This window comes from Micrasema longulum, unplaced genomic scaffold, assembly GCF_059751315.1.
Source record: "Micrasema longulum isolate JH-2025_06_02 unplaced genomic scaffold, ASM5975131v1 h1tg000678l, whole genome shotgun sequence".
NCBI lineage: Eukaryota > Metazoa > Arthropoda > Insecta > Trichoptera > Brachycentridae > Micrasema > Micrasema longulum.
Genome location: NW_028277874.1, coordinates 1827408 through 1845805, shown reverse-complemented (window position 1 = coordinate 1845805; position 18398 = coordinate 1827408). Strand labels below are relative to the sequence as shown.

Here is an 18398-nt window from a genome sequence, read left to right as displayed (position 1 = left end):
TGATAAGATTAAGACAGGGTCTCTGAGATGGTTTGGTCACGTAGAACAAATGGACGACGAAAGAATGGTAAAACAAGTATATATGGCGAAAATGAACGGCAACGTGAGACGAGGACGACCAAGGAAGACGTGGCATGATCCGATAAACCAAAATCTTTAGTCTGGTCATGTCAAAAGCAGACAGAACCGAAGAGCATGTATGACAAGATGTATGAATGTGGAAGAAGCTAGAAATGTATGCCAGGACAGACGTGTGTGGCAGTCCATTCTCTCTGCCTACCCCTACGGGAAAATGGCGTGATGGTAGTAGTAGTAGTAAAAGAAAAACCCCCATTACAATCAAACCACGAAATATTTGAAAAAAAAAATAACCGCAATTATAATTATAATATTGAGGTTTTGAAAGGAATAGTAATTTTACACAGCCAGCTTTACGCAAAACTGATTAACAGGAGCCATTTTTTGGAACTAATTACCCCGAATTGGCTGATACTACTCTAAAATGTCCAAATATGTAGCGCAGTGATAAGTTATATAAAATGCATTCTCATTCAAGAAATGTATGAGTTATTTTACAGCTGAACAGATTTGTACCGCCAGGGAGGAAAGGGTTAAGCCAAAGACGAGATATTTTGATGTGCAGGTATTTAAAAATAAAAATTTGTACCATTTAATAACCCGCTCTCCAAAATTAATCAAATTAATCATTTAATGTAGATGGATTATAGCAAAACACGAATTCATTATTTTTAAAATACGAGAGTAATTAGTATCAAGTCTTGTAGTATATAGAAACTCGTTACCGACGAGTTATTGGACGCGTTTCACGTTCGCAAACGCGCCAACCACTTCTGATTCTGGTTTTATTTTACTGAACAGTGCCTGTTATTCATCCACCTGGACACAAAAATTCTACATTTTTACATTTATCTATTTAACAAAATGCACACTTCACTAAACTGTTATTTTTAAACGTCTTTGCAACATACATAGCTTAATTTGTGAAATCGTAACAGTAGCTGCTACTCTTATAAAAAAAACGAAATGCCTACCTCTAAACCGGATATGCACAAATCCGGATAGTTAGATTAACTATTTAATGAAGGCAATATTTTGAAAGAAAACGAAAATGTTTTTCTGAGATGACTTTGTTATTTATTTATTTATTTATTTTATATATTTGTTTTTTTCATATTTATTACAGCAATTTACAAGTAATTATTTATACAACAATTTAATTAAGTAGTAAAAGTAAACAAATACATTTTTTATTTTTGCTGTTGGTTCATCTAAACTGCCTAACTAGGGATAAACTAACTGCCTAACTAAGGCAGTAAATTATGTATTTTATAATAATATTAAAAAGTAATTACAGTTTTATCATTATAATATGTGCTTTTTCAGTCTTAAAAGTAAACAATAAATATCCAGAGAATTTTTTTTTATTAATATCCCTACAGAGATGAGGTAGAATTTTTTCAAATTCAGCATTATGGATATACGAGCGTTTACAGGGCTTATGACCTGTCATTGGCTGGGTTAAGTGGCCACTTTACGTTTTACAACATTCCCCATTCCGCTTATTAGCGAATATCGACAAAAGTAACATTTTTTTGATTTTTGTATATATTTGTTATTAAATGAGAAACCATTCACAAGCATGGTGGAGCGCCATCTATGTAAGCCCTGTAAACGCTCAAATATCCATAATCCTGAATTTGAAAAAATTCTACCTCATCTCTGTAGGGATATTAATAAAAATATATACCTACTCCCCCCTTGGGAGAAATCCAGATTTGTGTATGTACAATATACACGTACCTAAAATAATGTTATCCAGAGAAAACATAAATAATACCAAAATCTCTATATCCTAAGTCCTAAAGCTATGGTTTCCTAAGACAGCGGTACCGTCACAAAGCGGCCGTCACGGGACGGCGGATGACGTCATTAAAACGTTGACTATGTAAATCAATGGCGCTGGTTTCCTAGAGAGCGTTGACCGTGAACGTAACGTCGAAGCAACGGTGCCGCCATTTGCAGGACGGCCGTCACAGCGGTGCGAACTGTTTTCGAACGGTTTTTGTCGCGAAGCGGTGACCGTTTGGCTGTCAAAATGAGTGCAAACGTGGTGCGGAATGTTGAAAATGTCGAAATATTGATTAATTTTGTAAAAATCATGACGATTTATGTAATGGAAGGGCAAAGACTATTAAAAAGTCGAGTTGAAACAAAGTTCGTGAAGAAATATCGGGACAACGCTTGAAATATCAGGTATGTACTAAAATGTAAATAACAATAGAATCATATAAAAATAACAGAGCAAATGTTTATAAGCTACAAGAAAAAAGCTAAGCATCTATCATAATGTTATTTTTCTAATTCAAAACATGTATTATAACATTGTTTATACGTAATAGATTCCAAGGAATCCTAACCTATTTATTGTGTCTGCAGATAATTGGTTGAATTCTATATTAAAATTTCGTAAGGTATCCAAAGTAAAATGCTTTTATTGGATTCAATTATCCTTTTATTTTTTTTATTTACAAGGGTGTAAAATGTGACGCATTTTGTCTTGTAAGGACATTATCACACTTTTTATTAGGTTACCTTACCAAATCCTAACCTATTTTGAAGTTGACATTTTATGAAATAACACACAACATTTCAGATTAAAAGTCACATGGGTGTGATTTAAAATAAGGAGTTCTCCATGAATACTAAAGAGCCAAGAAAAATGCCTGGAACATAATCTTAACAGAGTAATTTTGATGAATTTTAAATAAAATATGCCCTTTGAACATGAAATGAATACAACAAATTTGTCGATGGATACAAATAAGTATACCAATGTAATTCTTGTATGAACATTACTATAATATTTTTTCTGCATTAATTATTACATTTATTTATTCTAGAAAGCTACAAACACCAAAGAGTAGTCACCAATATAAACAATTTTTGTTACAACTGAGAGGGAAAACATTTTTGAGCAGGGAATACTGAATTTGCGTCGTAGGTGAATTGGTTCAGGCGAATAAATCTCACCCAAATGATAAAAGTTTCAGCTCTTTTACTTCACAAAAGAAAACAGATGGAAGAGTTGAGGAAATGTGATGTTAAAACATAGGCAGAATGGAGAATGTTACAATGTGTAAAATGCCTACTTAAACCAGCCTATGACAGAGCATAAACCCTGTAAGTGCCTAGACTTCCATATTCCCTTCTCGAAAATGTTTTCCCTCTCTGTTGCAACAAATTTAGAACTAGATAACTCCCTAGGGAGGAAATCCAGCCTGTCTGCGAACATTTGGACATACTCAAAACATTGTTTTTAATGAGTAAACTTATGGCACAGAAAAACGATTAAATGTAGACATACTTGGGACTTATTAATACATTTGTTCCAGGATTCTTATCACCGAATTCAATTAAATAATATGGTATGTAAATGAGCTCCCATTTATATTTGAGACAAGTTCAAACTAGTTTTATAGCAACTCCATAAACACCAGTAATAAGTTCTTATTTAGATACATAAGGTAGGTTGCAATAACTTTCCCGTATATTCATTGTGAATTTTATTTTCAGAATAAGTACATACTACAAAATTATTTTCACCCAAGTGCAGATCAAGATACGAGTAGTGAGAGGGTAGATACTCTCCCGATAGTACTACTAGATTTGCTGTGCGAGTCGAACTCAAATGTTTGCCAGCAGAAATTACTAGGCTCCCGAGCGATTTCTTCACTGCCTCAACATGCAAGGACAAGGGGACATTCGTCAACGACCTACGACTCAGACTCGCAGACATCAGACAAACACCAGGCATCCACCACAGTCCAAAGAAAACCTTTATCCACAAAGAACTTCTCAACACGAGCCACGTATTTATATTTACTGACTGCCACAGAAGACCATTCCAGAACGCCATACAATGTAGAACAGACGGGAGACAAGACTTTCTGAAATCTACCTTCACTATTGTGATGGAAAAATCCAATGACACCATACCCACAGCAGTGCTTACTTCGGACTCACCAGATCCACCTCCAGGAAGGCAGACACTCCCCTGAAATGAACATTTCCCAGAATAATACTGATCATAAAAACAAAAATGTACTAATAAATATGAGCAAACTATTTTTACCTGGATGCAAATTATGTTTTAAATACCTCTTATGAATGTACACATTATTGTAATTCCATTTTGTATTATAATTTTATATGTATTCTTCTCCGTTTTTTAGATCATGAGAAATGTAGTTTATACTCACATAATATATTTTCTATTACATAATATTTATGTAAATTTAGGATTATAATGAAAAATCCTCAAGTATGCTATACTAAAATGATTTCGTGTTTAGCATTAGGTCTTATACTCATATATATACATATAACTCATAAAATATTAGTTCTTTATACAAATATGAACCAAACTTTTCTTCTTTAAATATCTCTTTGTAAAAAGAGATATTTAAAGAAAAAAAGACAATAAATTTAAGTTAATTAAAAAAAACATCTTAAAAAAATAATAACATAATATTATGGTAAAAAAAGCAATATATTATTTTTAAATGCTATTCTAAAAGTAATTCAAATAAGTTTAAAAATATAAAACCAGCAGTGAAAAAAGAAAGAATAAAAGTCTTTCAAGTGAAATGTAAAAGAGCATCAGAAATTCAAATATATTAAAAAAATATTTTGTACTTTCTCCAGCCTGTCAATATAAGTAATGTATTGTGGATTCCAAATTATGGATGCAAATTCTAGGTGAGTACTTACATAGCTATAATAGAGTAATAATGAATTGATTACAATGTCTGCTTTGTAATGACAAATGTATTCTGTATGTTTGTTGTTACTATGTAAAATACTATATTATATTTTGACAGACTAATAAAATGAATTTAATTATGATTCAAAGAGGTTGGATATATACTTGTATGATAGGGAGCAGATGATATTCCTAAAGAGTTAAAAGTTATACAATACCGTGTTGTGGGGTACATAAATTATTAGTTAAACGCTGAAGACATTTTGGTTTCGAACTTACAGTTTGTAGTTATGTATATTATTACATATGAAAGTTATAAGTATATATTATGGTGTCTGTAAGAAGTAAGTGTATAATAATTGTAATTTTTCAGAAGAAATCTGTACAGTTTATATATAGTAAGCAATATTAAGTTCTGATGTTCCAGTATAAATTGTTACTACAATTATTACAAGTTTATATATGTATATTAAAGAAAACGTAAAGTAAAGTGAATTCTGGTTCTTTTGTTTTACAAAGAGATATTTAAAGAAGAAAAGTTTGGTTCATATTTGTATAAAAGTACAAATATTATATGAGTTACATATATTATATGCGTATAAGACCTAATGCTAAGTAATCTCACGAAATGTAAGAAAGCATCAGAAATTTAAATGTTTTAAAAAATATGTTGTACTTTCTCCAGCCTGTCAATATAAGTAATGTATTGTGGTTTGTAAGTTATGAATGCAAATTCTAGGTGAGTACTTACATAGCTATAATAGAGTAATAATGAATTAATAACAATGTCTGCTTTGTAATGACAAATGTATTCTTTATATTTGTTGTTACTATGTAAATTACTATATTATATTTTGACAGACTAATAAAATGAATTTAATTATGATTCAAAGAGGTTGGACATATACTTGTATGATATGGAGCAGATGATATTCCTAAAGAATTAAAAGTTATACAATACTGTGTTGTGAGGTACATAAATTATTAGTTAAACGCTGAAGACATTTTGGTTTTGAACTTACAGTTTGTAGTTTATTTATTTATTTTATTTTATTAAATATTTGGGTAAATCATAAGAACGCAAATATTTCTTTTTTAAAAAAATAAAAAATAAGTATTAAAAACAACAATTTTTTAACATAAAAAGACCAATTAAGTTTTCATAAATTAAAAAGATATAAACATTAAATGTGACAAAAAATAAAAAATAGATAAGAATTTTAAGTGAGAAAAGAATAATTAGTTATGTATATTATTACAGATGAAAGTTATAAGTATATATTATGGTGTCTGTAAGAAGTAAGTGTATAATGATTGTAATTTTTCAGAAGAAATCTGTAGAGTTTATATATAGTAAGCAATATTAAGTTCTGATGTTCCAGTATAAATTGTTACTATAATATTTACAAGTTCATAAATGAATATTAAAGAAAACATAAAGTAAAGTGAATTCTGGTTCTTTTGTTTTACAAAGAGATATTTACAAAAGAAAAGTTTGGTTCATATTTGTATAAAACTACAAATATTATATGAGTTACATATATATGGGTATAAGACCTAATGCTAAACAAGAAATCGTTTTAGTATCGTTATCGTTTGAGAATTTTTCATTATGATCTTAAATTTACATAAATATTATGCAATAGAGAATATATTATGTGAGTATAAACTCCATTTCTCATGATTTACAAAAAGGAGAAGAATACATATAAAATTATAATACAAAATGGAATAACAATAATGTGTATATTCATAAGAGGTATTAAAAACATAATTTACATAAAATTTTGCATACTATAAAACTATGTAATAGTACTTAATGTTTCCTAAATAAAAGAAAAAAATATTTCTTTCTCTTATTTCTGTTTACAGGATATCATGATTTGTTCACCAAAACACTAGAAATTGGCCCTGTGAAGGAATAGAACGCACCAAGATCAGTTACAAATAAAAATGTAGTTATTGCATATATTATTTTTATTTAATCAAAAATATACACCTTTTATTTTAGAAATTATTATTTAATGTATTTTTTAAAATTATTTGAGTATGATCTTCTTCTTCTCTGGTCTCAATCCTGGGATTGGCTGGCAGCAATTCCTTTCATTCTTCTCCTCCATTCCTCCCTGTCTTGTGCGGCTCATTAAAAGTCAACATATGATGAGCAGCGCACATCCTCTAATAGGTCCTCCAGGTACTCTCGGCGTGGGCATCCCCTAGAATTTGTTCCCTCGGTCATCCCCTCTATTGCACATGCAGGCCTTTTTGACGTATTACATGACCGATCCATTTTGCTCGCCTTTCGGACAAGGTCCTGAGCAGGTGCCTTCCACCTTCGATTATTTGGAGAACCTCCTCATTTGTAATGTGGTCTCTCCAGGAAATTCCTAGTAGTCTTCTATAGGACCACATCTCAAAAGCCTCTAGTCTCCGTTTATCTCTTTCGGATAGGCACCATGTCTCGCAGCCATACATCAAGATACTCCATAAATAGGTCTTGATTAGGAGTATTCTTAGTTTTAGGTCTATATTATTTGATTCTTTTATTTTGGACCTTTTATTAAATGCAAGTCTAGCTTGATGTATACGGCTGTCGACCTCCCTCTTAGACCGACCGTCCCACGTTATTTTGCTCCCGAGGTAGAGAAACTCCTTGGTGTTCTTTAGTGGTATTCCCGACATCACTACTCTCATCTGGTGTTGCATTCGGCCTACAGTCAGAAGCTTTGTTTTGTCTTTATTTATCTTCATACTGTAGTTATTTTGAAGAATGCTTTCCATAGTTGTAAGGGCTCTTGCAGTTCTTCTTCACTTTCAGCAACCATAGCAATATCGTCAGCAAACCTTATCATATCCCATTTAGTATGATATTAATAACAATAATTACAGGATTAAATAAACTAAAATTAGTTATTATATAGATGTGATTATAAGTAATTATGATATTTTACAAATTGCAAATATTTATTTATAAATCCAACATACTCAAGGAATACTATTTAAAAGTTTAACATATAACATCAAATCAGAGAGACTAAACATATATTTTATTAACTATAAATCATATATTTGTTTTTACATTATAAATTTAAGATGTTTCTATCCACTTGTATCAAACACACACTCACCCTTTCCACAAACCCACCCTCACACTCATATACACTAACTCTCATATTCACATACCTACCAAAACCTCACTCCACTCCAGCAATATTACAGCACATTTAAATCAAAGCTTTCTCTCACTCTCTAAGACTTGCAAATAAATAATACAATAATAAGCTCCACTCGTTTGACGATAACAGCCGAACCTCACTTCTAAGTTATCGTTTTGAAATTTACTCAAGAGTAAATATTCTACTTTATGCATGGAAAATATATATAGGATCAACATTGAAAACGCATCCAATGTAGTAATGGGGGATTTAAATTTTTGTACACCTAGAGACTAACTCTCAGGTATTGAGAGTCTCCAAGTTTTTAACCAAAGGGACATGTTTCTTAGAAAATTTTTATGATCTACACTATCTTCTCTAATGGGTTCCTTGTGAAGATTGTTGAATCTCTGAAATTCAAATACACTTTACCCATTTACAATCTTCCACCATCTACAAAATATACTTTTAAAATCTAGAGTACTCTCGGGTTCTACAAACAGTTCTGGATTTTTAAGCGCCACGCACTTTAAACCCACCAATTGTTTTCTCATTAAAAACTTTTAACTCTAGGGATACATTTTGTTTTAGAATGTTGCTTGGATATAGGACTTTGTATGATATCATGTGCCCAAATTTGATCAAGGTTTTTTTTTCAAGATCATTAATGAATTTTGAATGTTGAAATTGAGCGTCTAATATTATACTGAAATCATTTAAATGAGGATTATTTTGAATTGATCCAATTATTGCAAACACACTTAATTAAATGTAAGTACAGGATCAAATTTGAAAAATAAAGTTCTACTATTATCTAAAGGGTGAGGTAAACTAAGGAGTAATATTTTATCTGTTTGAAACAATTCAAATGCCTTTTTTGTTAATAGCATTATTATCGGATATCAAAGATATTGTGTAGTAGGCCTTGTATACAAACTCCTGACGTCACTGCAACCTGTGAAGATCTATTGTGATGGATTAAATTAATTAAAAACAACGACTGCACAACATCATTATACTTACAGAGGAATATTTTTCTTTAATGAAATGAACAAAGATAATAAAAAGTACAGTCAGGAATACAATATATTTAAGAAAGAAGTAAAAAATTACATCTATAATTCTTCTTTATGTAACACTGATTGAAAACATCGTTAATATCTTTTTTGTAATTTATTTATGTTATTCTAAAATAATCTATTATAAGACGTCATTCCCCATTATGTACACAAGAATTGTTTATTTCTTTTACGTAATGGGAAACGTTAATGTAAATATATGTAATTGAAAAAATTGTATTTAATATTGTATTTAAATTTGTTATTAAATTTTAAAAAAAAAAATCTATTGCACCTATAACTTTATGAAATCCTCTCATACAAAATAAGCCGGATATAACTACATTTGTTCTGGACACTGGCTTCATTATAATATAGTCCGGTGTTTTTCATGCCAATTGATGTTGATGTTGAAATAGTTTGGTGACTAAATTCGTGTATATCAGCAGAGTCGTCTTGAATCTGGAAGATTTATCAAAAGTTAATATCTATAGGCATTAAACATTTACGTATTTAAAATTGTCAAATGAATTGACAGAAACGATACTTACATATTGCCAAAATTATTATTCATTACATACCTCATTACTACCCCAGTACCGAATAGCAAATAGGCCCTGGAGTTCTACTGGTATTTTCTCATCTCGTTTGTGTCCTTCCAAATCGAGTTTTACTAGAGTAATTATGCGCCTCATATTTTCCTTCGAAAAACAGTATTTCTCCTTGAATTCACTGTCTTAAAAATCTTAAAAAGAGTTGACTCTTTTTTTAATACGATTTTCGTGCACGAGAAGGTCGCATGCCTTCGAAAATGTTTAAAATTAAATAAAACTGTGACAAACTATTCATAAATAACGACAAATATGACAGATCGCATTCTAGGGCATATTTTTGACAGATAAGCTGCCGTGGCCGCCAGATATGACAACGTTTTCCTAGGAAACCACTCTCTAGTCACCGTTTCGGCGGCCGTTCACCGCATCACCGTTCGTACGGCCGTTAAGATATCGGCACCGTTTTCCTAGGAAACCCAAGCTTAAGTCATTACTAGTAAAACAAGAAATCAGCTTACGTCTTTCTACATCGGACAACAATTTCTCTGACTCCTTCCGACCAATATGGATTAAAAATGCAGTCAACACCTTCCTCAGCCTGGCAATCCCACCACATTTCCACGAATCTGGGATAAGGTTATATACCCTCGGGCCTATATAAAATTGCTGTTTTTGAGCTAAAAAAGTATTAACTCCTCTCTGTAGAATCAGATCCTTATTGGAGTGTCTAGTATTATGAACATGACAAACCCTTGCGTATTTTTCCCTGTTGAGATGTGTGACCGCTACTGACCTCAATATATACTGTTGACGAATATCCAGCACTTGAAATTCTTTGAAGAGCGAATCACTCGGGTATCGGTATGGTTTTTTTAATACAACTATTATTACTGATTTTTGAGCTATAGCTACTGAAGCCATAGTCGTTTTAGTGCAGCTTCCCCAGCCAATCAGACCATACGTCAGTATTGAATTTACCAATCCATAATACAATTGTTTTAGTTCTTTAATCCTTAGTATATTGCTTTTGAAATACCTTGAGCGGATTAAATACAGCGGATTGAACTCATATTTACTTATACATGTCCAGCAAAGTACACATATAGTACCACTAAGCGTGTTGTCCATATATTTATTGAAATTTATTTTTATGTAATAATATTTGTAGTATTCTTTTATTTAAAAGACAGCACAGCATGTGTTAGAGTAAACGGATAATACACATCGTGGTTTGACATTCATAAAGGAGTGAAGCAGGGATGTGTGATGTCACCATGGCTGTTTAACGTGTATATCGATAATTGCATGAAAGAACTGAAAGGCTTAAGAATGGGAGCAAAAATTGGTGATTTAAATGTCAATTGCCTTTTGTATGCTGACGATGCCGTGATTCTTGCTAACAACAAAGAGGAACTGCAATTCTTGGTAACAAAGGTTTACGATGTATGCAAGGGAAGCGATTTGCTGACGAATGTCGATAAATCGAATGGGATGGTTTTTGAAAGAAATTAAAGTATGACTTAATGTGAAATCACTGTGAATGGAGTTATACTTAAACAAGTAGAGGAATTTTTGTATCTGGGAAGTTTGTTTACTAGGGATGGAATGACTGTAAAAGATATTGAAAAGAGGGTGAGTGCTGGGAACAGAGTGAACGAAGCACTTAAATCAACCTTGGCAAATAAATGTCTGTCGCAAGAGGCAAAATTAGCAGTTCACAACGGAGTTCTGGTCCCGACCCTGATATATGGGAGCGAAGTATGGACTTGAAAAAACAGGAATGAAAGTAGCCTGAATGCTGTCGAAATGCGATCTCTCAGGCGAATGTGTGGTAAAACTATGTACGATAGATGCGCAAACGTTGAGATCCGTACCTTGTGTAAGGCTGCGACAAGCATTACGGACAAAATCAAGAAAGGAGCTCTGCGCTGGTTTGGACATGTAGAACGAATGGACAGCAAACGAACGGCTAAGAATGTTTACAATGTGAATGTTGCGGATGCAGAAATAAAGGTAGACCGAGAAAGACATGGCATGACCAAATCCAACAAATACTTGAAGATGGACATGTCCAAAGTCGGAATAATCGGCGCGCGTGCATGAGAAGATGTATGAATGTAGAAGAAGTGAGATCTGTATCCAAAGATAGAGTGATGTGGCGTTCTATCCTCTCTGCCTACCCTTACGGAGTTGTTGTTGTTGTTGTATTCTTTAATAATATGAATGCTTCCACTTGCTGTTTTGTTGTATCTCAACTCAAAACAGGGTTCTTGGCCTCATAGAGTTAGGGATACGTTTTTTTTGTAATATGTGGCTTTACATGAATAAATAAATTTAAAAAAATAAAAAATAAACATTTAAAATTTATATTTAAAGTTTAAACTTGTAGCACTAGCTTTGTGGGTATTCATTATAATAAAATAAATAAAACTATTGCCCATAAACATTCCGCTTTCCATTCAATGATACATAGGTTAATCAACGTTCCACTAGATGATACTAATTTTAAAAAAGAACTTTATACAATAAAACAGATTGCTAATAATAATTGATGTAGTGAGAACTTGATTGATAAAATATTAAATCAAAAACAAAAACGCAAACATATAAATAAATATTTATATTCTACTCCCACAGTAAATAAAGCAAACCCACCTAAACAGTGGAGGCGGATTCTTTTTATAAATGACATTTTTTCAAAACAATCATCCAATTCCTTACCATCAAACATTAAACCGGCTTTCTACACAACTAATAATATAGGAACATTGTTAAAAAATCACAAAGACAAAGTCCATAAATACAATAAATCTGGGATATACCAATTAAATTGTAATGATTGCGATTCAATCTATATTGGAAAAACTAAAAGAAACTTTAATATTAGTGTAAGAGAAAACTTAAGATGCTTAAATAATAATAATTTTTCTGAATTCGCAAATCATCTGTCAGAAAATAATCATCACTTCAATAAAGACACTGGATTAAAAGTACTTCACGTTGAAAATAAAATATTAAAATTAGACAACTTAGAAATCTTAGAAATTAAAAAAGTGATTCATAATAAAAAATATAAAAAATAATAACCAAATAAACAATATTTTTTTTAGTCCTCTCCTGTCTGCCTTCTAAAATATTGATATCAAAAACCTCCTTAGTAAGGAAAACAAAGACTTGATGTATTGGGTCTACGTGTAGTATTCAGTGAACATGATAAAAATAAAAAAGGAATTGATTCATTACCTTGACGAAGAAGCTTGTTTGCTTTGAAACCGATCGGTGGTTATATTTTTTTTTAAATTAGTGGTTAAAAACAAAGTTGTTTTATTTATTTTATTATAAAAAAGTTTATTGCTTTGAAAGAAGAAACTTATTTTTAAATATCTTTTATTTTTTATTATCTGATAACGATTCGGATGACTGGAGTTTGGATAAACGGAGTTCTGTACTTTTAACTACAATGAAAGCACCCACCCCTTTCCTGAAACCGTTTATAAAGTCTTACTTTAGTTTCGCATATTGACTATCATTAAAAAAAAATAAGAGAAAATTTAATATATTTATCATCTAACGGCAAAAATAACAAAACACATACACTTTAAAAGCTTGCATTGTACCCCTCACTGAAGTATTGTTAACTATCGATCAATCAAATACAAATGGTCAGTACAATACCTTATTCTAATTTTTCCGCATGACAGTGAAGGAATAAACTGTTAGCTCCAAATTGAAACTGCGGCCGTACGCTCCAGATCACGCTTTTGGGATCCGATGTTCAAACATGGGCAGAATAGTGAATGTTACACACTGTGTAAAGTAATGAGTATTAATACCAATCTATTAGGGCTTACTTAAGCCTGTTGATTGGCTTAAAAAAAATAATAAAAAATAAAAAAGATTATTTAATGAGTTTTTTACGTTTGGTTAATAAAAGTATCTTTTTTTTTTTTATATTTCAGTCAGTAAAATATTTTTTATAGTAAAGTATAACATAACATGACCCAAAATTATTTTATATTTGTGTATATTGTTCACGGTCTGGCAACATTACAAAGCCACTGCACGCATGCACGCAGGCAAGATGTCGGGTAGAGGGGAAACTTTTGGACACAGTACGATGTATGCAAACTTGGTTCTACACGCCTTCTAGCATATTATAATTCTGTTTGTGGGTTTGCCTTACTGGTTGACCCAAGGCACGCCACTGACTCGAAACAGCGTTGAAAAAAGCATCTTTAATCTTGATTTGCTACACTCGCCGGCATTTTTGTTGATATCAAATATGCGTCTGATATAATTTTTACGCGTGCATACACCGAACTTTACGTTCTCCTCCATTTGAGGTTCATCATAGAGATTTTAGATTAAGACCAGTTTTATTTTGATTTCCAATCGTCGGTACTCATATTTCCCAGAAATGGTAAATAAAATACTTTCAGCTTTTATTCAAATTAATTATAATTTTTTGCGTCGCCACATTTAACATAAATTAATTATGTCATGTCATTAAGCTTTGAAAAGAAATGTAAAAAGCTGTCAACTTAGGCAAAACCGGTTTTTTTCAGTTAAATTCCTTTGACAAAAAAGTGGTCTTTGACTAATATAGTAAATGTTACTCATACACGAGTCGAATAATCATTTCGTACTGTCAATCATTCACGCACAAATAAGCACGCATATAAACAAATCAATATTACCTACCGGTTTAACTTAACCCTTTGCGGTACAAATTAGTCCAGTGCCGTGATTATGAACGTTATCTTCATTTGCACATATCGAGACGGTACACTTAACTATTGTACTGTCTCTATCTACCGCGGTATGTTCTTCCGACTTGTCATCTCGACGTTATATGATCGAATCCAACCAATGAATGATGAAAATTTAGTCCGCGTTCCTTACTTGATTAAAATTTAAAATAGTTCCCATTTTTCGCCAAAACGAAAGCCATTTTCAGGAGTGTACAAGTCTGGATTTTGTCTAATGGAAGAGTCCATTGCAGGAAACCGCTGCGGAATATTGCATAGATTTATTTGAAATATATCTATGTTTATGTAATAATATTTATTTTTTAATTATGCTATTATTTAATTATGTACGTGTTTCCACTTTCCATTATGTTGTATCCCAACTCAACACAGGGCCCTTGGCCTCATGCAGTTTGGAATACGATATTATTATATTTTTACACCCTTATAAACATTCATACACATACACACATACATACACGTACATACACACATACATACATATACATGCATATATACATACACATATGTATACATACACATACCCACATAAATATTCATACATATATACACACACATATACATAAACACTCTTACATACACATATACATATATAGATATACACATACATGTACCTATAACAAATAATTTATTTTTATTTAAGTAATAGTAAACCATTTGTTATTTTTAATTAATTAGGTTTTTTCATGTAGGTATCTATCTTTTGATCCGTATTTTGTTTTTTGGTACAAATCTTGACTAACTCTTCTTTTATCTAGTCTGTTTTTTGGTTAGCTGGAAGATATTTCTTTTCGCTAAAAGTTCCCCTAAGTTCTTATTCTTTGTACTTAAAGATTTAAAAAATAAATGAAATAATTCAACAATATGGTTATTGTATTAAATTACTTACTTGGATTATCTTGAGATAATTCAAAATAAATTTCTTAAATGCATTATTTTTAAGATTGGTATCCCTAGACGTCTAATAAATTATAACGAAATATAGTTATAGTTCAACGAAAAATTTTTAAATACCTAGATTATAAAAACAATAAAACGTTTTGTACTTACAGCCAATCTGTCAAACAAAATGGATGTTTTACCCTTAAAAAATAGAGGGACTGTATCTGAATTATGCTATTTACATAAATTATTAAATAATAAAATAGACTCTTTTAACCTTTTCTCCAAAATTAATCTTAATATCCCCTTTTGCGTGACAAGAAATAAGTATTTATTCCATCTGCCATTCTGTAGCACTAACTATGCACAACACTCTTGCTTCTATCGTTCTTGCTCTAACTATACTGCTTTTTATTACCTATTGATATATTTTACATGCTCTTTAATTTATTTGACAATAAATTAAGATTTATTATTTCTGGCGGCGATACGATCCCACTTACTATCCAATGATGATCACACTTACACACACCTGAACATTTAAACACACATCTACACTTACTCTCATACAAATACAAATACACTACATTTGTTGTAACACAATTTGATAATATGTATGATTCTTATTTAGAAACTTCGCTGGTCTGTCTTTAAACTGTATGTTTTTATATCATTGTCGACTGTTTGTTTCTTTAAAATAAATAAATAACAAAATACTTAACGCTCTAAGGTAGGCGTACGCGCCAACAATTAAACTACGAGGTGGACTCCACCCGATTCTATTCAGGATTTTTACCTGAGAGTAGCCATCTAGTTGGAAGCGCTCGTCCAGGATTCTGGTTATTTTTCACACCCAGTACTGTATTTTTAATTTGCCCAGAAACAGTAATAACGCGCTGCCCGCTAAAAAAGACTTTCTCAGAGATTCGTTCTATTGCATAGAACAAAAGAATTGCAAATTGTTGTTATGGTTTTTTGTTTAATAACAGACTTCTAACGGTCTCTTTCGTCGCTGTGTTTGGCTTTGCGTGATCAGACAAAGCGTGAAAATTTCTTATTTCAATAATAAAAGAAAAAATGAGGGTATTGGAAGCACACTTAGAAATCTCCACCAAAAACGGAAAATTAGTTATTGATGGCTAAATAAACTATACATATACTATACCTACCTCAATAATAGCGTAATTTAAAACCGTCTCTGAATCTTGCAAAAAAAGATTTCAATTAAACTACTTGACACCGCAAACTTAGCATTCGCCATTGAGTTAGTGAAGCATGATTAGAAATCTCACAATTCTTTTTTCAAAGTTTTTCGCAAATATCTCAGCAACTCCTTCCATGGAGATTTCTAAGTTTTTTTTGAGTACCCTTAATAATATAAATATAAATTTGGATAACCTCGCAATAATAAATATACAATACCTTCGTTGTAAGGAAAAATAATAATAGGTATTGATGTAATTTCTTTTTTTCTCTCGCAATATTATTCTTAAACTTTTCTTTATATTTAAAAATGTTCTAAAAATGCCTATTCCTAGGCTCCATAGATATGGCAATCAGTATGAGGACAAGGCTGATATATTTGGTTCTGGACTTGATAATTATAAAACGAGTCCGATTTCTTTTTTTCTCTCGCAATATTATTCTTAAACTTTTCTTTATATTTATAAATGTCTTTCCTTTTTTTGTTTTTTCATATTTATGTATTTATTTCGTTAATATTTTTGGTTGCTTATGTGTATTTACCTACTTGTTACTATTGTTATAGTTATGCAATTTTATAATTTTTTGTTATTTTTTTTTCTCATATTTATGTTCAATATATGTTAAAGGCAATTTATGCCGTTTATGTAAAATAAATAAATAAATAAAAAAAATAAAACTTATATTTACACATAAATACTTAGATTACACAAACATCACTCTGTCAGATATAAAATTTACACTAAAAATGTATTATGTAACTTAGTAGACATTATAATAATAAATATGTACATCTCCCCTCCCCTCCTTATCCTCTCTTCAAGCATTCTTGTCCTTATCCCGCCCAATTTACAGTAACTTAATGATCTTAAAATAAATATTTAAAAAATCTTTGATTATTGAGTACATGAAAATAACATTTTTAAATGTATAAATTGTATGTATTTATTTGATATGTAATATATTTTCTTTACTAACTTTGTATACTATGTGGAAATCTGTTACTAGTTCTGAGTTTATACACTATATCTGTTTGTTTACTAAAAATATGGATGTAGAACTGTTGATTTCCCAAATAAAATAAAATAAATAACTAAGTTATTAATTAAAAAAATACTTGGTACACTTCCACTTATTTATTTTGATTAATTAGCGCTTTCACCCTCTAATGAGCATCTTCAGACATGACCATGTCACAGGGCATGACCAGTCTAAAGATGCCCATTAGAGGGTGAAAGCGCTAATTGGTCAAAATAAATAAGTGGAAGTGTACCAAGTATTGTTTAAATTAATAACTTATGTGTAAATATAAGTTATTACATCATTACAATCGAATTCCATCAAGAATTGTCAATAAATCATTTGAATGAAATAATAATAGGTGCATATATAGGTAAGTAATTCTCTACGGTCTTACCGCAAACTGCAGTTTATTTCGTGATTGATAATCTTAGATCAATTTTTGTATATATTAGGCAGCTCTATAAGCGGTAGCACGTTAATACTCTGAGGTTAAAGCCTTGTAAAAAATAGTTATAACTTATTTATATGAAAATCACATGGTATTTTGATATAAACAGATTTTATTTTAAAATTAACGGCACTTGTTTGTAAAATGTAAGCAAAAATACATTATTAATTATATTTACAAGTAAATGGAGTTAGGTAATTTGTAAAACATGCCATTTAAAAATAAATTCATATATACAGATAAACCAAAAATCTGCAAATATTCAAAAAGTTTGAAAAAGCTAAATAGTATAACAAAAAAATAATACATTAATGGAATTCAAAGGGAAACCGGTGATTTTAAATACTCAAACAGTGCATACTTACACATTGACAAAATATGTGCATTTTATTTGAAAAGCGTGTTTTATTATTTACTATTTATTACCTATTCAAAATTGTTTTAATTTATTTATCAATAAGTATTTTTCTTGTTTATTTATAGGTACCAAAAAATATTTTTACCAACTGTTCAAATTAAATGT

General features: G+C 30.9%; 1 protein-coding gene and 1 long non-coding RNA gene across 2 annotated transcripts in view; one reads left to right on the top strand and one right to left on the bottom strand.

The window, feature by feature from the left end:
- Positions 1-18398, bottom strand: part of LOC148279725 (putative cytochrome P450 6a13) — a 38612-nt gene that overhangs the window by 18277 nt on the left and 1937 nt on the right. The window lies entirely within an intron of this gene.
- LOC148279726 (uncharacterized) lies at positions 1904-4475 on the top strand. Its single transcript, XR_015822792.1, has 3 exons — positions 1904-2274; positions 2675-2765; positions 3595-4475. It is a non-coding gene; the product is annotated as an uncharacterized LOC148279726 (long non-coding RNA).